The sequence below is a fragment of the Pseudorca crassidens genome, chromosome 21, assembly GCF_039906515.1.
Source record: "Pseudorca crassidens isolate mPseCra1 chromosome 21, mPseCra1.hap1, whole genome shotgun sequence".
Classification (NCBI taxonomy): domain Eukaryota; kingdom Metazoa; phylum Chordata; class Mammalia; order Artiodactyla; family Delphinidae; genus Pseudorca; species Pseudorca crassidens.
In genome coordinates this window covers 14,728,649-14,755,692 of record NC_090316.1, presented here as the reverse complement: position 1 = coordinate 14,755,692, position 27,044 = coordinate 14,728,649, and the positions used below count along the sequence as shown (strand labels likewise).

The 27,044-nt window shown below is 41.5% G+C and overlaps 1 protein-coding gene and 1 pseudogene across 5 annotated transcripts in view; both read left to right on the top strand.

Moving 5' to 3' along the window:
* The window catches only part of RBPMS (RNA binding protein, mRNA processing factor), a 186,668-nt gene that overhangs the window by 24,862 nt on the left and 134,762 nt on the right, over positions 1-27,044 (top strand). The window lies entirely within an intron of this gene.
* LOC137215992 (MAD2L1-binding protein pseudogene) lies at positions 20,099-22,205 on the top strand (annotated as a pseudogene).

The following is a 27,044-nucleotide window of genomic DNA, read 5'->3' as shown; positions in this document are numbered from 1 at the left end:
TATATCATAAACATTGTTTCGTGTATGTACTTTCTAAAGTATTTTGGAAATATTTTCCCTAGTTTTTTGCTTGTCTTTTAAGGATAGGCTCAAACTGTTATTATTTGAAACAAACCCTAGAATAACAAACTTCAATAAGTTGGCCAGACAAGATAAACACAAAATCGCAAGGCTTTTTTTTTTTAACCTACCAGCATAGGAAAGCAGTACTAATCAAACTAGAAAACAAAATTTAAAAAAATACATTCTTGGCAACAGTAAAAACAAATTTGAAAGAACTACCTGAAGAATACTGTATTCCAAGGGACATAAAAACCTGAATAAATGGAGATAAAGACTATATTCCTGAATGGGTATCATAAAGTTACCAGTTTCCTCCAAATTAATTTATAAATTAAATATAATTCCAATAAAAATTTCAAAGTAATTTTAAAATAATTTGACAAACTGGTTCTAAAGTTCAGTGGGGCTTATAAATGTATGGACAGCCAAGAAAATTTTGAAAAAGAAGAACTATGAAGGGGGACTTTCCTCACCAGATACCAAAATCCATTTCAAAACGGTTTTAAAAAATCTTTAAATAGTGCAACATTTTAGTTGAAAGAGACAAATCACTAAATGAGGACACTGAAGTCCAGAAAGGTGAAACGACCAGCTAAAAGTCATAGCGCTAGCTAGGGACATTTTTTCATGAAGTCTAAAAGTATTTCTCAGTTTTTAATCTGATTGCATGCTGTTCTAACTTTTAGCAAAACTCCATTTAGGGATTTCTTGTTTTGCCATTTAAAAAAGTAGTTTAAGGAAAATATGCACTCAAAGAATCTACCTGCTGGACATTTCACAGAGCTTGAATAGGGGTTAGAAAAGGAAGATGCTCATACAAGTCAGCCAAGTCCATGTGTGTTTCATGTTCTGGTGTTTTTCCCAGTGGACGTGGCTGAATAGTTTAGGGGTGAAGGGTGGTGGTGGACGGTGAGGAGAGTCCTGGGGCATATCTAGGAACAGGAGGTAGGAATGGTTTAGAAACTTGGAATCAATTGACAGGCTGGTTAGTATTTTATTGACATTGTAAGTTAAAAATTTTAAATATTGATCTGTTAGTCACGAGAATGGCCGATTTTAATTTAGTCCCCCCTATGCTTTAAATGTGTGCTGAGCTGTGAAGACGAGTAAAAGGTGCACGGATGGGAAGGGGGTGTTTAGAATTTGTAGTTACTTGTATGAAAATTTGGCTTGATTTTTTTGTTTTATTTTTTTGAGTGTGGCTGGTCAGCTGCAGAACCTTCTGTTGAAGGAACTGATAGCATCTAGGGTGGGGCTAAGAGCAGAATAGTGTTTAATCACATACTGACCAGCTTCCTGACACTAAGAGAATTATCACCAGGCAGCAGCTACCAGGCTAATTTAACTTTAGTTCTGGACAGGCACATCTGCAGTAATCATTAAAGTAAAATTTCTTCAAGCAAATGTAGGCATTACTTGGCTTTCTCTTTCTGGCGATGTTTTCATGAATCCTCTACAGTGTTTTTGTCGTTGGTGTGCGCATATATGTCTTTCCCATTAAAAGCTCTTTAAAGTACAAATGTCATATGCAAATACTATACTTAGTATTCTTAAATTGAACATACAACATCAATAGATGACTTCTAGAAGTTTTCTATGTACCTACTCTGTGCCCAGCATTGCAGTGCCCTCAGGTGGCTTGTGGGCTACTAGGTGGAAAGTAGTAAACTGAGGTTAGAAAAGGTTAGTTGCTGTAACAGATAAGAGAAATCACTGGGTAGGATATTGAGGAAAGCTGCTTAGAAGCAGTAGCATTTGGGCTGGGATGTGTCGGATTATCTACTGTTATTTTATACACAAACCTGGGCTTTGTTGAGGTATGAGTTCCATAGCACTTCCTTTTGTAGGAACTTAATGTACAAGAGAAACCCAGATGTCTGTTTCTGACACATTTAGACATCTGAGGGTAGATTTTGGAAATCCTTCTAGTTGGGCTCATTGCCATAATTTTTTATTATGTAAGCTAACACACAAGAAGTTGCAGAAGAAATACATCCAAAATGCACCTTCTTGAAGTGGAAAGATCACATTCTTAGAGGTATTGAATGGATGTGTTTTGCTGAAACAAAATCCCATTTTCAATTTCTGTGTGTCTACTCTTTTTTTTGTTTGTTTGTGTTTTGCGGTGCGGGCCTCTCACTGTTGTGGCCTCTCCTGTTGCGGAGCACAGGGCTCCGGATGCGCAGGCTCAGCGGCCATGGCTCACGGGCCCAGCCGCTCCGCAGCATGTGGGATCTTCCCAGACCAGGGCACGAACCCGTGTCCCCTGCATCGGCAGGCGGACTCTCAGCCACCGCGCCACCAGGGAAGCCCTCTGTGTGTCTACTCTTTATGCTAGAGGAACTCGTTAAATAGGGAATCATTTGACTGCGTTCGTGCATCCATTGATTTCCACTATCCAGACTAGGGATGAAAAGGAGGACCTGGCCCAAAGGCCTCAGAGCAGTTGAAATAAATGTATATTATAGTGTCCATGCCCCAGACCTTCATTGCTGTGTTAATATCAGAGCTGTTCAACCTCACTTCCAGTCTCTTTGCTCTTGAACTGAATCGCCATGGGCTTTGCTACCTGGTGTCCCAGCCGAGCCCTCCAACTTCCTGTCCACCAGTGTCTTACCAGGGCTTTTAAAATTCTTACCCGGACTAGAGATCCAGACCCTCGAACATCTGTACTGTTTGTCCCTTATCTTTTTGTTCTGTGTTTCCGTCACCTTGCGGGTATTTATAAGTCACCAGTTCTGCTTTTGTTGGAAGACCTGTGTGGCAGGGCTGGGCATCGCTTTCCTCTTTGTGTATATAGGGTCTGGTTGCCTAGCTACCTCGGAGGAAGGACGGAGTGAGGAAGGGTCTGGAAGGGGAAGCCTGGAGAGGTCTGAGTTAGACTCACTCTGCTTGTTTTCCAGTGTGGGCGGAGCTCCAAGGGGCCCAGGGAAAATCTATTGCTGGGAAACAGCCACTTCCCTTCCATTTCTTCTTTACTCTCTTTCCCTCTACTTCTTTCTTCTCTTTTTAGTTCTTCATTTCAGCTTCTAGCTCAGGCCCACGGGTGCTCACGGGGACCAAAGAATCTGCGGAGTCCATCGCGTCGAGGGGTGGGAACTTCCTGGAAGAATATCTTCGCTTTTCAGAGACCAGCCTCATGGGGCAGCTGAGAAGAAGGGCGTCCTGGTGGAGAGGTTTACATTCAGAAAATTTAGATGAGCTTTCCACTTCTTCAGAGTGCCTTGAGATTTGGAGTGGGCCAGTGTAGGTTTTGAATCCTGGTTTCTTATCCTGGCCTTGTCACTTATGAGCTGTGTTACCTTGGGCAAGTTACTTGACTTCTCTGAGGCTATGTCTTCCTGTGTAAATTGGGAATAACAAAATCTGCCCCATAGGGTTGCATAATACAAATTGTAGCAATAGTAATAGAGAGTATGCCTCATTAGAATGTAAATATGTGCTCAAAAAGTACAAAGCTGCTATTATTATTATTTATTTGGAAGGGGGTTATCATTGAGAAGTGGGATGAGGACAGGTTATGGAGGCATCAGCCAATAAGCCCAGCTTTTGTGACAGAAAATTTAATTAAAAATCACTTACTTCGGGTTCAGTTAGGTTAGATGCATAACTAGGTTCATGGTGTGTTTCTTCTCTTGGCTGGGTGACCTTTAACCTTTCTAAACCATAGTTTCTTCATCTGTTTTTAAGAAAATGATGGTAATATCTACTTCATGGAACTGTAAGGTGATCTTGTGTGTAAAACGTGGCAGAGTGTCTGGCACAGAGCTTGTCCTAGAAAGGATCTTATTTTTAATTCTTAGTAAACTTTAAGGTAAAAGAGCAATTAATGCTACAGTAACAATTATATCATCATACTCTCTGTCCCTGGAAACATGGTTGTTTCCAAAATTTTTGACACTCCTGCAATATGTTTCTGGAGAAAACATACATACCCAACAAGAGCGTTAGCCCATAATTAAGTAATAACACTACTCTATTATTACTTGGGTAGAAATTTGTTTTCCTTCAAAAGTTAAGGCTTACTCCTCAATATATTGCAGTGGATAAAAACATGAATCCTACTCTCTCAGTAGTCTCTGCTCCTGGGATTTAAAGACGTATATGTAGAGTAATTTTAATTTCTTTATCACCAACACCTAGCACAGCGATTAACATGTGGTAGTAGCTCAATAAATGTCTCTGTAACTTAGATTGATTTTCCGATTTCTAAATGTTTCTTTTTACAAATAGTTTTTGTTGCATGGAGACTTAAAGTATTTGCACTTGTAGTGGTTATTTTGGTGTTTTATTTCACAGTGAACAGTGGGCATGTTAACCTGGATATTGGCACGTTACCAAACGCGGCTTTTCTTTCTCAGTTTTGTTGAAACAGCTAGTTTCCTTCACCAAGGAATTTTGGTAAGATTTAGTGTATTCATCAAACAGTAGTTGCCAGACGCTATTCTAAACGTCTTACGAACGTTAACTTACTGAGTTCTCATAACAATCCTATGAGGAAATACAACTATGATCCCCATTTTATAGGTAAAGAAACCACAGAGAGGGCAGGTAACTTGCCCGAGCTTGCACAGCTTCGTGAGAAGGCTGGCATCGAACCCAGGGAGCTGTTGACTCCAGCACCGCTCTTCTTTTTTATTTTTCTAATTAAAAAAAATTTTTTTTGCGGTACGCGGGCCTCTCACTGTTGTGGCCTCTCTCGTTGCGGAGCACAGGCTCCGGACGCGCAGGCTCAGCGGCCATGGCTCACGGGCCCAGCCGCTCCGCGGCATGTGGGATCTTCCTGGACCTGGGCATGAACCTGTGTCCCCTGCATCGGCAGGCGGACTCTCAACCACTGCGCCACCAGGGAAGCCCCCAGCACTGCTCTTCTTAAGCACCACTCTGCTCCTTGCTGCCCAGCATCTGAGTGCCCAAAGGCGTGTCTCTCTTTCTGTGTCTTTCATGAAAAGTTGCTTCTATTCCCTTGGCCTGTGCACTGCTTTAAAGAAAGCAGCATGGAGCGGAACAGAAATAGAATAAATGCTGACAATGGAAGAATCGTGATATGTTGAAACGCTGGTGATGTAAGATGTGACCATGATGACAGATGCTGGGTTAGCAATGTTCACATGCCACCAGGGGACCCCGTCGCCAGTCTGCAAATAAGCTTTCTTGTGTTCAGATTCCTTGGTGATTATTATTCCTCAGGGGGCAGTCATCCTTTTAATCTTGTGGTAGAAAATTAAGAGCGAGTCTCACTGAGGTGTGGTTTATTTTTAAGTTTTCTTTTAAATATTAGTTCAGAGAAGTTAATTAAGTACCTGGCCTGTGAATCCAGCTTCTTGGGTTTCTTCAGGGAGCAGGTTTTCTTAGGAGAATTAGATTACAAGTTGGAGAGTTTCTACCTTATCGGTAAATCATGAACATTTGGGGTCCTGAATAGGTGGCAGGCTTGCACAATAGGACCTGAATAAAGTTAGGCAAACATAACTATCTCAGATCTTAAAGGCCTTTTGAACAGAACCTTAAGCTAAAGTGTTTGTCAGCGTTTCAAGTAAGGCCCAAGAGGCCAGGAGTACTTTCTCATTTTGCTTGCACTGATTTTCTTTTTTTTTTTTTTTTTTTGTGGTACGCGGGCGTCTCACTGTTGTGGCCTCTCCCGCTGCGGAGCACAGGCTCCGAACGCGCAGGCTCAGCGGCCGTGGCTCATGGGGGCAGCCGCTCCGCGGCATGTGGGATCTTCCCGGACCGGGGCACGAACCCGTGTCCCCTGCATCGGCAGGTGGACTCTCAACCACTGCGCCCCCAGGGAAGCCCTGATTTTCTTTTTTAACTTACGGTGTCTTAGGGTTGCCCCAGGTGTTATAAGTTGCAGGGAGGTCTGGCCTGCTTGAAAGCAGTGATTGTTGATTTTGGGGGTCATTGATCCCTTTGAGAATCTGGTGAAACCTGTGGGTACTCTCCCCAGAAAACACACACAGACACGCACAGACACACACACACCCCTTTGTTCATAACCCCTTAAGGGCCACAGACCGTATTTGGAAATTCATCATGGGAGCCACTTACGCCCCTCCCCTTACGTGTGCCATGTTTTGCCTTCCTGGCTCTAGAATTCAGCGAACTGGTTAGTTGATCGCACATACATTTTTGCTTGCACCCCAGGACCATTTGTTTTTTAAAGTCTTCCTGTCCTGGGAAGTGAATCTCAGAAGGGAAGAAAAAACATGCCTTCAAACTCCACCAGATACTATCCCTGTAGGAGACAACTGTCAAGTGGACCCTGCTTTCTAGCCACCATTAAGCCCGGTAGGAACTGAGGCAGAAAGGGGTTCAGTGAGCGAGCCTGGAAACTCTCCCCGTTCCTGCCGTGCCCTCTGTCCCCTCACGCCACACTGGATTCCCTGCGCTCACTCACCTTTACGTACCTTGGCACGTGTTGTTCTCCACCTGGAATGCCCTTCCATCCTTCCTGCACCCCAGGAATGTGTGCTCATCTTTCAGGGCCCAGTTCAAGTGGAAGTCTTGCTGAACTCCCCCAGCGGGCCCCTCTCTCCGCTGCGTTGCCATAACAATTTTTAAAGGCCTGGGTTACAGCACACACGTGATATGTTGTGATTATTTTTTGTATGTTTGGCAGGCTCCACCGCCTGTAAACCAAGCACTTGTCTTAATCATCTTGATCACCCCGAACGGTGTTACGTGCTAGGTATGTTTGCCATCCAGCGTCTAAACAGGTAGGCTGTGGGGTTAGGATGCCGGAATTCAGATTCTGACTTTGTGACCTTGTGAGGAAATGACTTCCGTCTCTTTGTGCCTCTGTTTCCACATCTGTAGGCTTCTGGGGGAGGGTGGACAGACGTGAATCAATGCATATCGTGTCTGGCACACAGTAGTCAGCAAGTGCTAAACATCATGATTAATCATAACGTTAAGCAGTAATATTATTGAGTGAATGAAAAACTCTAAGTAATCCAGCCATAATTGGAGATAACATTTCAAGAAATTGAGTCGATTCTGTATTGTCCAAGTTTAAATATCAGCACAGATCAAATAAATCAATCTAACATTGGTAGGGCACCCCAAGAGGCTTGGTAGGACACCGTACTTTCAGTCTACCACCATCTCTTTGTATTAATGTTAACTGTGATCTGTGAAAGGGCTTTAAAGCACTTAGAAGTAGGTACTGTGGGAGACTTCAGAGGACGAACTTATGGTTACCAGGGTGAAAGCGGGGGAGGGAGGGATAGACTGGGAGTTTGGGATTGACATGTACACACTACTACAGTTTAAACAGATAACCAACAAGGACCTACTGTATAGCACAGGGAACTTGACTCGATATTCTGTAATAACCTAAATGGGAAAAGAACTTGAAAAAGAATGGTTACTTGTATGCGTATAACTGAGTCACTTTGCTGTACACCTGTAACTAACACATCATTGTTAATCAACTGTACTCCAATATAAAATAAAAATTTAAAAAAAGTAGATACTGTGGGAATATAAGACTTTTTTTCTTTTAAGGAAATGCACACTTTTAATATATAGTTTAAATGTGTTCACAACCTTGTGTTTCTCACATCACTTTCAGAGCAGCCCTAGTAGGCTTTGGGAAATGGAGGGAGTCACCACCATGTTTAGCCCCACCAGTAACATTCAGCCCTGCGGGAATTCATAAGTAACACTTAATCACAAAAGCATTTGTTTCTGCTTCTAAGACAGGTCAAAGGTGGTGAGAAGAAAATGTCATTGGAGTTTTTTCCTGTGTGTGTTTTATTTGTAGGTAGGATGGAGACATGATGCTAAAGTCATAAATGTAATAATCCTGTTTTGGAACTGGAAGGAACGTTGCTAGTCTAGGCTTTTCTCCTTTCAGAAGTAAGGAAACTGAGGTCCAAAAAAGTGGCTTGATTTGCCATATAACATTGTGTCTGGATGTGGGATGGGTCTATGCCATCGGCCCTCGCGTGGAGTCACATGGATGGCCATGTGGCTGGCGCGGGGTGAGGGGCTGCTGGAGTGCCCATGCTGTCTGTGCAGGACCGCCTTTCTGCCTTCGAGCACACACCTTGCTTCTAGAAAGCCTTCCTGGACTCCCCAGGCAGTATCTTCTCTGTGCTTTCAAAACTAAATTATGCCTATATTAAAAGCAGTGAAATCCAGGCCTCCTGGAAGGGTATTTAGTTTTCCCTTTTAAAAAAGCAAAACAATTGAGCAAATGACAGTGTTGCAGCCTTAACCGCATCATCCAGTGATTGATATAAATGCCCCCCAGTTTTTGTAGTGAAATACAAAAAGTTTATAATCTTATTTCGTAGTCAAAGTTTAATCAGTTGTAGTAGGTCTCAATACATCCTTAGCAATTGGGGCCTCAGGTTACCCAGCAAGATCCCTTTCATTAATTTCTTGAAGTTGTTTTCCTTCATGTTTTGGCTTCTTGGTGTCTACATAGTTTCTAAACTCAGCAGCCCAATAAATGGTACTATTATCTCCAGGTTTCCGTGCTTTAAAAAGTGGTATACATTTGCTGTTGTTTCCTTTTTCAAAATGTAGGTCAATTTGTGAATTTTAAACTATTTTTAAAGTGAAAGAGGGGGAGGGGAAAGTGCTTTTAGAAGAAATTGAATCACAGTAATTTGTAAATTAAATGCCCTATCCCTAGTAACTTGATTCATAGAACAATATTTTTGTTTGTAACTGTTTGGTTATATAGTCTACACACAAACTTGGCAAATTTAAAAAATATGAAATTGCACAAGTCCCTTTGCCACTGTTGGCAGTATAGAGAGAATCATACTCATTGCTCTATACCTGTAGTATTTCTATAAGAAACAAGTTGCATGCCTTGATCATTCTCTGCTTTACGTGGAATAAGATACTTGAGAGGTGAAAACAAAGAAGAGGCTTCATGGTGTATATCCCTGAAATGCACTTGTTTGGCACATTTTTCAGATCTTATAAAGAGAACTAATCTTTTGGTGAGTTGTTGAATAACTTTTGACCCATTCCCCCAAAGTACATTACAAAGTATGTCATATCAATGAACAGAAATGCAATAATGACAGCATTTTTTAAAAATATAGTTTATTTGAATAGAGCTTAAAGTAATGAATTAAAAACAAAGAAACAACCACTACCACAACAAAAACACAGAATGATTCCCATCCACACATGCAGCATTTTCTCCCACTCTTTTTTTTTTTTTTTTTTGGCGGTAGGCGGGCCTCTCACTGTTGCGGCCTCTCCCGTTGCGGAGCACAGGCTCCAGACGCGCAGGCTCAGTGGCCATGGCTCATGGGCCCAGTCGCTCCGCGGCATGTGGGATCTTTCCGGACTGGGGCACGAACCCTTGTCCCTTGCATCGGCAGGCGGACTCTCAACCACTGCGCCACCAGGGAAGCCCTCTCGCACTCTTTTAAACGACCTCATGTTTCCCAAGCACCAGAATCCATATTTTCTTTTAGTTTTTGGTCAATAAAGGTAAGAGCAGGTAGAGAGACTCTGTTCAACCTCAGCCCGGCAAGGCACACAGCAGTTAGATAATTTACCATATGCATATTAGTGGTGCAAGACCTAATTCTTGTCCCTTACAGTAATGCCACTGATGTGCTCTGGTACCCAACACAAGCAACAAAGCGGTACTTTTCATTGACTAGTGGATTTAAGTTTTTTGTGTTTTGGGCTTTTTTCCCCTGGTTTTCCTGGAGACACTGTATTCAAGATGTAGTTTAATAAGGACCGATTAATTCACTGCAGTTGTTAAATTGGTATTCTCGATATTCCTCTTCTATTAATGAATGCTGGGATTGCAGCCTGACACTGTTGCCTCATAAGGGTTATTCCAAGGCACACGATGTACTGTTATGTAGATTCACGTGCAGTTGTGAGAAATAATACAGAGATCCCCATGTACCCTACATCTAGTTTCTCCCAGTGACACATCTTGCATAACTGCAGTATAAAATCTGACATCTCAACCAAAAAACGGACATTGCTCTAATCCAGTGACCTGATTCAGACTTTACCAGTTATACTTGTCGTGTGTTTATATTTAGTTTTCTAAATTTTATCACATATGTAGGTGTGTATGAACACAGTCAAAATACAAAACGGTTCTAGCACCATAATACCTCCTGCTACAAAATGACAGCATTTAAAAAATTAGTGGTGTTTAAGTGTTATATGAAGAGACTAGTGTTTGATTTCTTGGTAGCTATCTCAGTTACTAATTGGAGAAGGTAGAATGATCATGCAACAGTCCTTTTATACATGTCTGAGATATTCTCATGTCTGGATATCTTTGAGAGACACGTACTAATACCCTATTAGTAGTTTCTCCTAAAGGCCAAAATTATAGCCTCTGCCTCATCTTCATTTACTTTTCTTGAGATATGGGTGAAAGTGCTGTGAATTTTAAAAATACCTATCTCTTATAGTTCACTTACTCCAAAAAGATATATTAAGTGTCTACCATGTGCTTGGCACTGTGCAAGCTGCTGAAATTTAAAGACAAATAAAAAGGCCATTTTCTTAGTGAAAATGATGAAAAGTAAAGCAGATGATGACAATGCGGGAGGATAAGTATTTGTGGGTATGATTTACTTTTTTTAATGAACACTTTTTTTTTTCCCGTCGCACCGGGTCTTAGTTGCAGCTCTCAGGCTCCTCAGTTGTGGCACTTGGGATCTAGTTCCCTGACCAGGGATGGAACACAGGCCCCCTGCATTGGGAGTGTGGAGTCTTATCCACTGTGCCACCGGGGAAGTCCCTATGATTTACTTGTTTGTTTGTTTGTTTGCGGTACGCGGGCCTCTCACTGTTGTGGCCTCTCCCGTTGCGGAGCACAGGCTCCGGACGTGCAGGCTCAGCGGCCATGGCTCACGGGCCCAGCCGCTCTGCGGCATGTGGGATCTTCCCGGACCGGGGCACGAACCCGCGTCCCCTGCATCGGCAGGCGGACTCTCAACCACTGCGCCACCAGGGAAGCCCCCTATGATTTACTTTTACTATATAAGTGAAAGTGGTTTTAAAATGAGCAAGGCCTACTCCATCCATCTCATCTCTCTTCTCTCATTGAATAAGGGTGCTTATCAGTATACGTATTACTGATCATACAGTTCTATTGTCAAGAAAAGAGTTTTAAAATTTTTTATTTAACGTCCCAAAGATCACTTTTCTTTAGAACCAAACTTTAATTTGACAGATTAGCCTATAGTTGTTGAAACTGACTCTCTGGTCAAAAAGTAATGATTTTTAGGCTTCCCTGGTGGCGCAGTGGTTGAGAGTCCGCCTGCCGATGCAGGGGACACGGGTTTGTGCCCCGGTCCCGGAGGATCCCACATGCCGCGGAGTGGCTGGGCCCGTGAGCCATGGCCGCTGAGCCTGTGCGTCCGGAGCCTGTGCTCTGCAACGGGAGAGGCCACAACAGTGAGAGGCCCGCGTACCGCAAAAACAAGAAAGTAATGATTTTTCACCCCTTTGATGAGGGTGTCCTTAGTCTTTGGTTAGATGAAAAACTGTAGACAGGTTAGCCCTGCATCTCATTTGCATTATTATTATTATTAATTTTTACCCTTAAGCAAGAAATCTTCACCAGGACCTCTGATCTGGTGCTGACAGTACTAACTACAGAGGTGCTCATGACTTCTTTTGATGTCCCTTGAGGATGTTGGTGCCAAGGGCTACTTAAACCCTCCTTGGAGTGAAATGTTTTTTATCCATTGAGGAGTGTTGCCTTAACTTGTGTCTCTTACCTGTTTTGCATTCCTATCACCCACACCACTTCCTTTGCGCCTATGACTGCGATGAGTACGTCCATGAAGGGAGTTATATTAAAAGCAGAAGGTAATATTAAAATCAGATAGGCTTCATTAATAGAGCGTGAGAGTGTGGTTTGCATATTAGTCATATGACTAACAGTTTAAGTTCAGGGTAATAGCTATTGTAATAAAAACAAACACAGGGCTTTCCTGGTGGCGCAGTGGTTGAGGGTCCGCCTGCCAATTGCAAGGGACGCGGGTTCGTGCCCCGGTCTGGGAAGATCCCAAATGCCGCGGAGCGGCTGCCCCCGTGAGCCATGGCCGCTGAGCCTGCGCGTCCGGAGCCTGTGCTCCGCAACGGGAGAGGCCACAGCAGTGAGAGGCCCGCGTACCGCAAAAAAAAAAAACAAAAAACCCAAAAACCCCAAACACAGCTTCTGGCTCATTCGTAACATAGCGGTAGTTTCAGTTATTTATTACTATTCGTGGCTTTATTCTTGTTATAACAAGGCAAAGAGTAAATAAACGGGGAAAAAATCCTTACACAATTGTTTTCTATCTGGCTATATTGCAACATAGGAAAACAACAAAAGAAGAACCCTTTAGCCTAGACATTCCATTGACTCAAGAAAAAATCACACAAGCTCTGAAGACAGCTTTTATTTGGAGAGAGAGAGACTTTTCTGGAGGCTTCCCATGCGGATTGTTCAATAGGAATCCAATGCACGCTTCTGCTCCTCTAAAATGATGATGTCTTTTGCCTAAGAATAGACCCTTCTTTCAGTATAGAAACCAGATAAGCTGTCCTACAGTGATCCAAATAGCTAGCGGCCTCATCCCCACCCAACCCCCAAACTTGAATAACAACCCAGCAATATAATTTTACCGTTTAAAACTTGGCTGACCCAAACATGAACTTTCAAAGAAAACAAGAGTCATTACTAAAAGAGATTCCATTTCTTTCCGGGGCCTAATTTAAGATGACTTTCCAGAACTTTGAAAAAACTTATTCTTCCAATGGCCACTTAATTGTGAAACAAAATAAACACCCACAAGGGAGGCAAAATACAGAGTTCTCTTATGTTTGGATTTTAAAATATTTTTTTTTGGGGGGGGGAGTGAGTTTTTTATTTCTGGGGTTGTCATACATTGTTTGGAATGATTTATCAGGTTCCATCCAATCCTGTGAATTTTAAGGGCGATGATTTATGAATAACTTTAATTCAGTAAGACTTCATTTCTTAAAATTTGCCCTGTTAAGCTTCTCATAATACCTCTCTATTCTATGTGCCCTGGTTATTCAGAGCCAGTGAGTGATGGTGTCAGCACTCCTAAGCCTGGTGGGCCTGGCTTCTAAGCCCTTGCTTGTTGCCGTGAACCAGACCACTTTTTATTGTGTATGCCTTTCCGAACACTTGGAAACGTCCTGGAGAACTGCAACAGCTCTGAGGAACTGCAAGACAGTATTTAAAGTGGCACAGCAGAGAGTGCACAGCCTTTGAAGCCAGACAGGCCTGGGTTTAAATCCAGACTCTGCACTTTGAGGTGTAGTCTTTGGGCATAATGAGCCTCATGGGTAAATCGGGTGATTCTATCTGCCGTAGCAGGATCATTGAGATGAGTACACGAGCGATTGTATGCATAGGATTGAATCAACTAAGTATAGCCGGAGTTTATGAAATGACAGCTATTCTTATTATAATTGAGTCATTATTATTATAATTATCAACTTGACCCTAGAACGCCCGTGTTCTGATTTTTGCCGTGGTATACATAAGACTTGTCTTTGTACCCATGTTATCTAAGAGATGACTTCCAAGTGTGGGTTACTTCAAGAATAAAGTAACTGAGCAGTCATGAGTCTCAGGTGGTCCTAAACCAATGCAGTGACTTCTGTGAGGTGAGTGAGCCCATATTTTGTTTGTGGTTTAAAAAGGAAAAGGGAAAAAACTCTTTATAGAGTCCTGCATCATCACTTTTCTAAGCAGTGAAATGAGGGAGCTACACTGGATGGTCTGTAAGTTACCTTCTAACTCTGAAATTCTGTGATTGGTACTAAACCCAGTACTAGAACTCTGGGAGCTTTTAGTTTCCTCAACTCTTAGGAAATCAGGTGTATCAGAATTATTACATGAGCGTTGGAGGTAAGGGAGTTACTATCAGTGGTCTCTTCTGTCCACTAAGAACAGAAAAAAAGAACTTTGTGTTTCATTCTACCAGATTTTCAAAAATAATAATTCCTCATCTCACACACACACACACACACACACACACACACACACACTATCACACAATTTAGTTCTCCAAGTGTAAGCTATTTGTGAGCAGTTTATGGAATTTCATTTAAGCAGCTCCTAAGGAGGGCTTTTGTGGGACAGGGAAAGGAAGACCTCTCTGTCCTTAAGGAATTTACAATCTAAGCAAGGCTGAAAATGAAGAAGATCCTAAAACATGTTTCTAAAGGACACATGTCCAAAGAAGACACATATCTATACCATCCAAGTGGTTGCTAACTCCTTGTGAAGGCGCCAAGCTGGAACACATGCTCTCTGGCCGTCTTTGTAGGTGCATTGCTTTTTTAAAAATAATTTTTTATTGAAGTATAGTCGATGTACAATGTTCTGTTAGCTTCAGGTATACAGCACAGTGATTGTTTTATACATATAATTATATAGACACACGTATTCTTTTTCAGATTCTTTCCCCATGTAGGTTATTACAAAATATTGAGTATAGTTCCCTGTGCTATATAGCAGGTCCTTGTTTATCTGTTTTATATATAATAGCGTGTATATGTTACTCCCAAATTCCTAATTTATCCATCCCCCCCACCTTTCCCCTATGGTAGCCATAAGTTTGTTTTCTGTGTTTGTAAGTCATTTTGTAAATAAGTTAATTTGTATCATTTTTTTTAGATTGCACATATAAGTGATACCATATGATATTTGTCTATCTGTCTGACTACCTTAACTTAGTATAATCTCTAGATCCATGTTGCTGCAAATGGCATTATTTCATCCTTTTTTATGGCTGAGTAGTATTCGTGTGTGTTTGTGTGTGTGTGCGCGTGCGTGTACGTGTACGTACCACATCTTCTCTTCCCATTCATCTGTCGATGGACATTTAGGTTGCTTCCATGTCTTGGCTATTGTAAATACTGCTGCAGTGAAACGTATCTGCAGGGCACATGTATCCTTTCGAGTTATGGTTTTCTCTGGATATAAGGTGCATAGCTTTTTGATTTACTTAATTCTTTCATAAATTTCATAGACCTTTCTAACTGAGTAGTACTAGTACTTTATGGTACATGACTTTCTAAATTCAAAGTCTTTGCTGTAACTTGGAATTCTGTTCATGTCAGTAATCCTTATGGGACAGTGAGTACTGTGTTGATGATATACACAGATTAAAGAGACAGCAGCCAATGGGGATATGTGCACAGTCTGTGTGGTTGTGTGTTTGTGGTGGTGGAGTGATGAGTTAGGGAAGACTATATCAGGAATAATCTTGAAGAGGTTTCAAAGGTAAGTTGGTGACTGGGAGAAAAACAGTCTTTGGTTAGATTATTTAAGTCAGCGATATATTGATTCAAGATAGAAAAAATGTTTGGAATATGGATAAATTCAGGGAAGGAGCAACAATTTTTCTGACATTTCCTTAAGTCCTTATTTGGAATTTAGTTATTTCCAATAATTATCCCCATTTTTCTTTTGAAGAAAATAATTGTTCATAGTAAAAGAGACTGCCTTGGAGGATAGAAAGCTCCTGGCACCAGAAGATGTGTAGAGGTTCGGAAAAGTAATTACTCCAGGTTTTCTTTTCACTTTTCTGAACACTTTAAACATTTCCTGCTGCCAGGAGCTTTCTATTCTCCAAGGTAGCCCATTTTAATAGGGACAGTTTCCGTGGTTCTGCACTCCTAGAACTGTGACTTCCATGCTCAGTACTATTCCTGCCTAGTTGGATGACAACATAATTAACCTACTCCTTGTACAGGGCAGCTGTAAATATTTTAAATGTGCTGTCAAATTTCTCCTGAGCCTTGTATTTTTCCCTTCAGGATAAACATCTCTACTTTGTTCAACCATTTTTATATGCCATAGTTTCCAGTTGATTTCCTGACCTGATTGCTCTTCTCTGGGAAGTCTTCAGATGGGATTTTGTGCTCTGAGTACAGTCCTTCTATGCAGAACGTGTTGGCACCATTACATTCCTTTATCTAACATTACTGTCACTTAGGACTACGTTAGCTTTCTCAGCACATGTCAGTCATCCTGCTTCCCTGCTTCTCCAAGGCTGGGATATGTGGTTGCCACAGCTTGCTGGTGCCCTTACATTTTTTCATGCAGTTATGGTTTGCTTGTGTTTTTGTTTTCAAAAGAAAGATGGATTCATTGTGTTGAATTCATACGACTGGACTTTGTACTAGCAGAGATCCTTGCTCCTGGGATTTAATGTTTCTTGAACATTTGAATAAGTAAGAACGTTTGAATTGAATAAATAATGAACCTTTATACGTTTATACTCCTCGTCATGATATGTGTAGCAGTTTGACCTGGAGTTGTTGGGATTATAAGTCAAACATTAAAATTGATATTATCAAAGCCTGCCATTTGGATAAGCAAGTTCACTTCAGAAGAATTTTGTGTTGAACTCTGAGTGCTTTAAAAAAACAAACAAACTGTTGTTTTTACTTAGGAAATGGTTTATCTATTATGGACGTTTGTCTTAGAGCACAATTTTAGATATTTATTTGCTTACTATTCATTCCCATCTTCCTCTTCCCTTGCTGATAAATAGCCTAGTGGCTTTTGTTAAAATAAAAACTAATCAACAGGGGCTTCCCTGGTGGTGCAGTGATTGAGAGTCTGCCTACTGATGCAGGGGACGCGGGTTCGTGCCCCGGTCCAGGAAGATCCCACATGCTGCGGAGCGGCTGAGCCTGTGGGCCATGGCTGCTGAGCCTACGCTTCCGGAGCCTGTGCTCCGCAACGGGAGAGGCCACGACAGTGAGAGGCCCACATACAGCAAAAAAAACACACACACACACAAAAAACCTAATCAACAGGGTTCTCTAAATAATTGTAAAATTTCTGAGCCAACTGCTAGTCTTACCCTTCTCCTTCCCGAGTTTTAGGGTGGTCATTATAACCTTTATCAGATACAGAGTATAACTAAGTAGATTTGCCCCATCTGTCCTACCTGTGCAGTGAAGTGGACTGACAGTATGTGGAACCAGAAGTTGATGGTGGTCCTTATTGCAAGGGGTAGGGAAGACGATAGCAGCCAAGAATGCCATTTTACCTGAAACTTCTACGTGACTTGGTAGAGGAAACACTTATTCAAGCAAAGGTGTAACTGGAATTCCCTGGCAGTCCGGTGGTTAGGACTCTGCACTCACTGCCAAGGGCCCGGGTTGGGGAACTAAGATCCCACAAGCCACATGGTGCGGCCGGAAAAAAAAAGGTGTAGCTGATTACCTTTCACAGAGGATTAAGAATTACCATTTACTTCTGCAGTTGGAATTAAATTAGTTTACTTCTTTATCCTGACACACATGGGGGTGGAGTGAAGGGAGAGGTATTTCAAGTACAGACTATACTTCTCTACCTTTTTATGTGTTTCTTTCCCTTTGTATTAATGATATATATTATTAAATAGCCTAGATGTGCCACTGTCTGTGTCAAGTTCGTATTTATATACAGAGCTAGAAATAGAAAGATACGGTCTTATTTGAAATGTCTGTTTGTAGAGGGGGAATATCTGAATTTACTTGGAAGTGTCAAACATACTCTGACACTGTAATACTAGTGGTTATTTTGACCTAATTTTAGTTGAAGTTAATGTGAGCTGTGATCAGTCACTAATGTGAAATAATGTTTGGAGGATAAACTTTATGGGTGCGTAAGTTAAAAGTAAATCACTTTAATCCTAAAGCCAGAAGGAAAGGATGTGTTCTTCTATGTTTCCTGTCGAATCTTACAGCTGAGTTGGAGGAGTCATGAGTCGGCAATTTCTAAGAAGTTAAAAGTAGTTTTGATAATTCATAAAGCAATATCTTCTCCTTTGGGAGTCCTTTCTCAGGATAGCATGATGTGGAGGCACTGATTCATGGTTTACAAGGAACCTTTTACAATAGGACCTAAGAGAACCTTAAATAGGCTGACTTGCAGTGAACGTCTCAAAGGAATGTTGTTAGAAATCTTTTGACATTCTGAAAGTTACAAGAAAAAAGTTCTGTAGCGGTAATCTTCAATTTGCTTCTCTCTTGCTAATTGTTTCTTCTTTTATATAATTAAAAAAATTTTTTTAATTGTGGGTAAAACACAAAATTTGCCATCTTAACCATTTTTAAATGTACAGTTCAATAATGTTAAGTATATTCACATTGTTATGCAACAGATCTCCAGGACTTTTTTTCTTACAAAGCTGAAACTCTGTACCTGTTAAACAACTCCCCATTTCCCCCCTCCCTCCAGCCCCTGGCAGCCACCATTGTACTTTCTGTTTCTGTGTGTTTGTCTACTTTAGGTAATCCTGTGTAAGTGGAGTCATACAGTATGCCTTTTTGTGACTGGCTTTTTTCAACTGAGCTTAATGTCCTCAGGTTCATCCATGTTGTAGCATGTGACAGGATTTCCTTCCTTTTTAAAGGTGAATAATATTCCATTGTATGTATAGACCACATTTTGTTTTGTTCGTTCACTCATTTGTTGATGGGCATTTGGATGGTTTCCACCTCCTGGATATATTGTGGATTATGCTGCTATGAACGTGGTGTGCAAATGTCTTTACAAGAGCCTGTTTTCAGTTCTTTTGGATATATACCCCGAGGTGGGATAGTTGAATCATATGGTGATTCTATGTGTAATTTTTTGAGGAACTGCCATACTGTTTTCCATAGCAGCTACACCAATTTGCATTCCCACTAAGGGTGAAGAAGCGTTCCAGTTTCTTCACATTTGCGGCAGCACTTGTTATTTTGTTTGCTTTGTTTTCTATAGTAATTATCAATTTTTCACACTAACCATAATGATCAAATAATTTTTGAGTGTCTGAGTATACACGAATAGGAGATTCGGATGTACTCTAAAAAGCTAGGGTTTTAAATTGTTCTTTAACTTGCTTTTAATAGGTCTGGTATATTGTTTCTTCTTGATTTTCAGCAAAACCAGTAGGGAAATTTTTAACCAGGGTAGAAAAAGCAGTGGAACATTGTGTAGCTAAAATTGCAGACCTCAAACTTGGCACAGGTATTAGGCTGATAGAAAAAAAGTCAAGTTCAGTAGACCAGATTGTGGGGAAAGCATGATTCATGTCATAGAGTTTACAAATAACAGGTGTACATAGTGCACTAGGATGTTTCTTGCCCATTAATGGAAATGTTCCAGAGACTGAACAGTCTAGAAAGATGGATAAGGTGGTGGATCTCTTCAACTCCCCAGTGTTTCACTTTTTCCATCATAATGCCTAGTTTCTGTCCTTTTTCTGTTACAGACGCTAGGTAGTATCAAGATTGTCTCCTTGCTGTTAAAGGTGGAAAAAATGAACCCTCCAAAAATAGAAAAAAAATCTAATGTTTTGGGAGTTTTTCCGCTGTAGTGTTTATTTATTCGTGTCTCCTCTTAATCATATCAGAAACAACGTGATCAGCCTCCTATAGACTACACTTATTAGAGAAACAAGTAACTTGGATAGAAGAACATGGGAAATTACTGAACTAAGAGCAAGTAGCGACTTAATTTTGAACGATACCTTTTTGGACCTTTACTATGCCAAATGTTCCCTCTGGTGATACAGGCATAAGTAAGCCAGAAAATGAAATAAAACACTTGAGATTCTTCACACTCCGTTTTCTCATTCTCTGCACTTCCAGGTCCTCATCGCTTTTTTCCCTTTTGCCCTTCGTTCTGTAGCACTCCTGTGTCCCTTGAAGGTTTTCTTCCCTCTTCTCGCTTCCTCTGACTCTGGCGGCTCCCAAATGCGGCGTTGGTGGCACTGTATCTTGTTTCTGTAAACCCTCCTGGCTGGTCACAGCCTTCTCATCTTAATTACATTCTCCCTACTCCTGCTGTCTTCCCTGTTTTGCTAAAGATGGTGCCCCTTAGGCCCTCGGTTTGCCGTCTGCCTTTCTCTTCCTTCGACCGATGCATGCGGCACCGGAGAGGCTGTGTCGGGTGTGCAGCTGCACTTCTGGTGGCGGGAAACCCCTCCGGCTGCCATCTTGGTAGCGGGGCTGAGGGTGCCAGCTGGGCCTGAGCCCGAGCCTGCTGTCAAGAGTGGGGGGGCACCAAGTAAGAGACCTATTAAGTTTCCTGCGGAGAGAAGAGGGAAGGTCAGGATGGCTTTGGGGATGATATTAGTAACTGAATTAAGGTTTCCAGGGAAAGGCTAAGTCACCACGGATGCGATGACTCTTAATCGTGACCTTTTTTTTTAACCCCCCCATAATAATTTTTCTTCAATCATAGTGTCGATGTTAATGTCCCCTGAAACATCCACTTGTGACAGTAGGGGCGATTGAAAAAAAGCGTGTGCTTAGACAACTTCCTCCACACCCACTGGCAATGGCTCCTTGATAACCGAGGATGGCTGTGACAGAGCGCGTTCGAGCTCTGCCCTGTACCCGCAATGCTGATCTGGAGCAATGCGCTGTGTGGGTGTGGTTTATGAAATACAGGCATAAATATAGGCCCAGTCTTTTTCCTAAAATGCAGTGCTTATTGTTCTTTTCCTGAAGCCTCAATATGGTTTTTAAGATTTTTGTGTGTCCTGCATGAATAACTTTGGTAATTATGACTAGAAAATCCAAAACCTCATTCATCTGGTTGCTATAAAAGAGAGAAGAAAAGACTGCTTAGCATAATGTTAAGACTCCAGGCTCTGAGCTGCTTGCATTGAAATCTCAGCTTTAACACTTACCAACTTTTTGACCTTGAGGAGGTTCCTTAACCCTTAGTTAACCTCGTTTGCAAATTAACTCCCATCTCAGAGGGTTGTGATAAGGGTGATTGAGTTGATACAGGTCCACACTTACTTCTCTGAAATCCTTGGGACCAGATGTGTTTCAAAATCTTTTAGATTTTAAAAGGTAACACAGATTCAAACCACGTGGAGAGTGGGGAGGAGGTCGTGATGACGCCCCGGAACCGGAAGTGCAGCCCCTGGCCGCAGTCTCTGGCGGAGGACGTGGTGAAGAAGAAACCTCGGGCCACTGCTTTGGCGAGCAGCAGGAAATGCCAGCAAACCCTGGCAGAACTGGAGAGCGTCCTCAGCCACCTGGAGGGTCTCTTTGCCCGGACACTAGTACCACGGGTGCTGACCCTCCTTGGGGGCAATGCCCTCAGTCCCGAGGAGTTCTACGAACTTGACTTGTCTCGCTTGGTCCCCAACAGCGTGGACCCGAGCCTGAGCACGGCAGCTTCTTTGTGCCGCCTCTTCCGAGCCATTTTCATGGCTGATGCCTTCAGTGAGCTGAAGGTTCTTCCACTCATGGGCACCATCGTCATGGCACAGGGTCACCACGACTGTGGAGAAGACTGGTTTTGACCCAAGCTCAACTACAGAGTGCCCAGCCTGGGCCACAGATTGGCTGTGACCCTACCCCGTGGCCGACCCACCATCCCAGCTACAGCCTGGGAGGATTACATTTGGTTCCAGGCACCAGGGACACTGAAGGGCTTCCACGAGTGAATGGGAATGCTCATCTTGAACACAATGGCTCAATTGTCTTTCGCCCTGGCACCAAGTCACCCATCTCTTGCTTGGAGCTAGTTAATTCCTGGTGAGAGGAAGGTTCTCTCCTCCTGGCTGCCTGCCTCCGTTATAGACTTCCCCCGGGGGCTGATGGTATGGCTAGGGCTGTAATAATCATCACCGAACAAGCATCTCTTTGAATCAAAGGCTGATTTTCCCAGAGGGTCCTGGGTCAGGTGTTTCTTTTGGGGGTTGGAAAGCAAACATGGGCCCATAGACAGACACTCCTATGGAGGTGACCTTTTCCTGCTTTTTACTGAGGACTTTCAGAATTTTTACTAGGGACATAATGTGGATGTGACTTGTGAACTTAAATATAAAATGAATGGATTAATGTTTAAAAAAAAAAAACAACACAGTGTATAACCCACTGAACACAATACCCCCAGTGAGGTCTAAGGTAGAGCCTAGTAATTAAGCAGACTACTATTTCTCCAGTGAAACAAATAGTTACACTAAGTGGGAGAAATGAAAACTAGTCATTTCAGGTCATGTTTTGCCACCCGGTGCATTTACATATACGACCCTTCTCCCCCCCATCGCACACAATTTTAGGCCTTCTGAGCTTTTAGGTTTTGGAATCGGATTAGGGTCCCTACATAACCATTTGTAAGCACCATTTTAATGTTAGTTATATGCAGAACTGAGTTCTTTCTATACTTTAGGACCTTTGGCTTGTCACTATAAGAATAGTTAAATCATTGTGGTTTAAGGTGAATATGGTGGGGGTCACGTAATTATATGTATTTTTCACATATTACCATTTTATTTGGGTTTCAGGTCTACCCCTTTTTCCAACTGTAAAAGAATAAGAAAGATAGAGGATGAGGCGGAGCAGAAACATGCCATGTTCTTCTTTTCTTTTAAAATTTTTATTGGAGTGTAGTTGCTTTACAATGTTGTGTTAGTTTCTGCTGTACAGCAAAGTGAATCAGCTATATGTATACATATATCCCCTCTTTTTTAGGTTTCCTTCCCATATAGGTCACCACAGAGCACTGAGTAGAGTTCCCTGTGCTATACAGTAGGTTCTCATTAGTTATCTGTCTTATACATAGTAGTGTATATATGCCAATCCCAATCTCCCAATTCATCCCACCCCCACCTTCCCCGCTTGGTATCCATAAGTTTGTTCTCTACACCTGTGTCTCCCTTTGTACCCACTTTTCTAGATTCCACATATAAGCGATATTATACGATATTTGTTTTTCTCTTTCTGACTTACTTCACTCTGTATGACAGTCTCTAGGTCTATCCACTTCTCTGCAAATGGCACTATTTCGTTCCTTTTTATTGCTAAGTAATATTCCATTGTATATATGTACCACATCTTCTTTATCCATTCCTCTGTTGATGGACATTTAGGTTGCTTCCCTGTCCTGGCTATGTAAATAGTGCTGCAGTGAACGTTGGAGTGCCTGTGTGTGTGTGTATATATATATATATATATATATATATATATCTTTTTTTTATAAATTTATCCATTTATCCATCTATTTTTGGCTGCGTTGGGTCCTCGTTTCTGTGCGCGGGCTTTCTCTAGTTGTGGCGAGCGGGGGCTACTCTTCGTCGCGGTGTGCAGGCTTCTCAGTGTCGTGGCCTCTCCTGTGGCTCGCGGACTCTAGAGCGCAGGCTCAGTAGCTGTGGCTCACTGGCTTAGTTGCTCCGCGGCATGTGGGATCTTCCCGGACCAGGGCTCGAACCCGTGTCCTCTGCATTGGCAGGCGGATTCTTAACCACTGCGCCACCAGGGAAGCCCTGGAGTGCATGTATATTTTTGAATTATGATTTGCTCCAGATATATGCCCGGGAGTGGGATTGCTGGGTCATAGCCGTGTTCTTCTTAATTGCCATCTTGTCTTGCCTACCAGTTGACTCCTCATTGAACAATTGTTTTAAAGAACATCTCTTTCAAAGATTTCAGATTTCTGAAATATTTTCTTTTGTTTGTGACTTCTGCTTTCATTTGCCTCTGCTGTTAAGCACACATTAAGAACAGAAAGCCACCCTGTAAATCTTAATCTTTTGCTCTGGTTTGCTGCCAGTGAATCATTTCTAGAATATCTGATGTAGAAAAATCTTAAATTTTAAGTAACTTAAGTGTTCCTAAGATTTTAGTTTTCTTTTACGAAGAAGGGAGCCTCCTGAGCTTGGGACTGTGGGGTTAGTTGTCTCGTATGAACTCATGGTTAGTATTACAATTGGCCTGAAAGTCTAGCGGTCTGGCACGTCTTATTCTGTTAAAATCCATTGAAAAATCTCTTGACGCTTATACTAGAAAATAAGTAGATGTCTAGATTTTCATCCTCTTTTCACCTAGTACATATATTTGCCAGTCAGAGCCTGACCAAAAGGAGAATGTGGAATGTTTGAAAAAATAATGTATGCTTTTGAAAAGATAAGACAGATACTGTACGCAGAAACTATGTACTCTATGAAGGGAAAATTTAAAATTTTAGAGGAAATGTTACTATCCTTGTGTCTAAGACACAAGGACATTTGTACAGACATATTGACAAAAGTAACTATATACATAGGTATTTAAGCACTTCAGGAGAATAATTTTTAGATTAATTTGCTGAAGTATATCTATTCTCTGAAGAAGTACAGATTTCATTTTTACTCATTTATAAATCAGTAGTTCATTAGTTCCTAAAAATAACTGATTTCTATAGAAGGGAAGCTGATATTGGGGGTTTTAGATTTTTCTTTTTCTCTAACGTTTATCATTTATCTTTAGTCTGTCTATAAATACATTTGTGTGAGGATTTTGTTAACTGATTTCATTGCCTCCTTAAGACATACCAATGTGGCACATTAAAAGTACCTTGGAAAGTTATATCTAAATGGGCAGAAATCACCTTGAAGTAAGCCTTGTTTCTTTGTATAAATTTATCTCTGTTGCTGCTTCACATCATAGTGAGGTGGGATATTAATTTTAAAGATGATTTTATAGTTTGTGTTTGGTGATTCCTTCTAGTTCACTTTTCTCTTTTTTGTGTAATCTGTGAGGTGCATTAGGTCACTTGGTATGTTTTATTTTTAGTAGCCTCACAGCATTTTAAATCTTATATTTTACTCCTTTAACAAGTAGGAATCAAGGCCAGCAATCATTAAAGGTGAGGCTGTTTTGTTTCAAACTTGCTGCTCAAAAACCAAGGAGGTTAAGGAAGAAACCAAGATATCTTAGATTCTTCTGCTTCTGTTTTCTATCTTAAGATTTAACACAGGTAGATTAGTTTTTAGTTTAATAAGTTTGTTTTTAACATGAGATATTTATAGCATGAGTGTATGTGTGTGTATGCCCACCATGCACGCAGTATGACGTTGCAGCAACGAAAAACAGAGTAACGTGGCTTGAACATAATAGACATTTATTTCTCTCACATGAAAACCTGAAAAGTGTTCCATGGTCTGTGTGGTTGGTCCGTATTCATCAGGGTCTCTATTTTGTTGCTCTGCTATCTTCAACAGGTAGCTTTTATCTTATGGTCTAAGATGGCTGCTCCAGTTCTCACCATCATATCTTCTCTGCAACAGAAAAGAGGGACGATATGCTCCCTTTATGGGCACAACTTAGAACTTGCAGGCATTGCTTCTGCCCACACCATGCGCAGACCTTAGAAATATAACCTTAACCAGCAAGGGAGTTTGGCAAATCGTGTACCGAGCTAAAATATATTACTTTGGGACTCCCTGGTGGCGCAGTGGTTAAAAATCTGCCTGACAATGCAGGGGACACAAGTTCGAGCCCTGGTTTGGGAAGATTCCACATGTCGCAGAGCAGCTAAGCCTGTGCACCACACCTACTGAGCCTGCGCTCTAGAGCCCGTGAGCCACAACTACTGAGCCTGCGTGCTGCAACTCCTGAAGCCTGCGCTCTAGAGCCCGTGCTCTGCAACAAGAGAAGCCACTGCAGTGAGAAGCCCGAGCACTGCAACAAAGAGTAGCCCCCGCTCGCCGCAACCAGAGAAAGCCCGAGTACAGCAACGAAGACCCAACACAGCCAAAAATAAATAAATTAAAAAAAAATATTACTTTGTAAAATGGGAAGAATAGATACTGTAGAAAACTGGCCGTTGCTACTAAAGTGTGTAATATTAAGTGCAGTGTTTTGTTAACATTGAATACTCGTCATTGTCAATATTTACCAAAAGAAAGAAAGACCCGGGAATTCCCTGGTGGTCCAGAGGGCACGGGGTTCTATCCCTGGTCAGGGAAGTAGGATCCCCGCACAGCGAAGCCAAAAAAAGAAAAAAAAGACCCACCTCTGTATACAGCCATTGGGATCTATAAATCACCAGTCTTGGGTATCCCTGAAAAACATTTCCTTACAAATCTTCACGTGTAGAGAAGGATCTCTAATTCTTAATTTAGGAAAGACTTTGTAAGGACAAATTGTTATTAAAAAAAAAAAACATATGGTTTAAAAACTAAATTCAGTAAAGATTAGAAAGTAAAAGTCCTTCATCTAACTGGCTTTGAAATAAATACTTTTAGAGCTTTATTTTGTCAGTATACAAAATTGCACCTGCATCATGTTTTTGTATCTTCGAGATCTTTCTGTATCAGCAATGTAGGTCTACCTCACTTTAAAAAATGTTATTTAGCATATATTTGGGGATTTTTTTTAATTAAAAAGATTTTAAATTAGAGATTTACAGTGTTTCAGATGTATAGCAAAGTGATTCAGTTATACGTATATATTCTTTTTCAGATTCTTTTCCATTATAGGTTTTTACAAGATATTGAATATAGTACCCTGTGCTATACAGTAGGTCCTTGTTGTTTATTTTATATACAGTAGTGTGTATCTGTTAATCTATTTGGGGAATTTTTAAACAATGCTGTTAATATCGCTGTCACGTACTTCATTTGTGATGACATTTTTTTGTTAGTTGATTAATTATGGATAGTTCCCTGATCAAAACAGGAGACGTATAAAGCCTCTTAGTTCGTTTTGTTCTTGCCTCAGAAATCTATAGCCTGGTCTTTCAGCGTTCCTGATTTTCTCTGAGAATACATACGCTGGTAGAAGTAAGAGGGTTTTGGCATGAAAAGCAAACAAACAAAAATTGAGATTTGTTTGTTTGTTTGCGGTACGCGGGCCTCTCACTGTCGTGGCCTCTCCCGTTGCGGAGCACAGGCTCCGGACGCGCAGGCTCAGCGGCCATGGCTCACGGGCCCAGGCGCTCCGCGGCATGTGGGATCTTCCCGGACCGGGGCACGAACCCGTGTCCCCTGCATCGATCGGCAGGCGGATTCTCAACCACTGCGCCACTAGGGAAGCCCTGAGATGGTTTTTTACAACTATAGTGTCCATTGTTAAATTCAGAATGAAACATTAAAAAATCTGTTTTCTAGTTCTGGATCATTTTTGCATAATTCATGTTAATTAGAATATTAGAATTGAATGGATTAGCTTGTATGTCAGTAACGTATTAGAAGAGTTGGTATTTTTCACGTTATCTTAATGCTGTA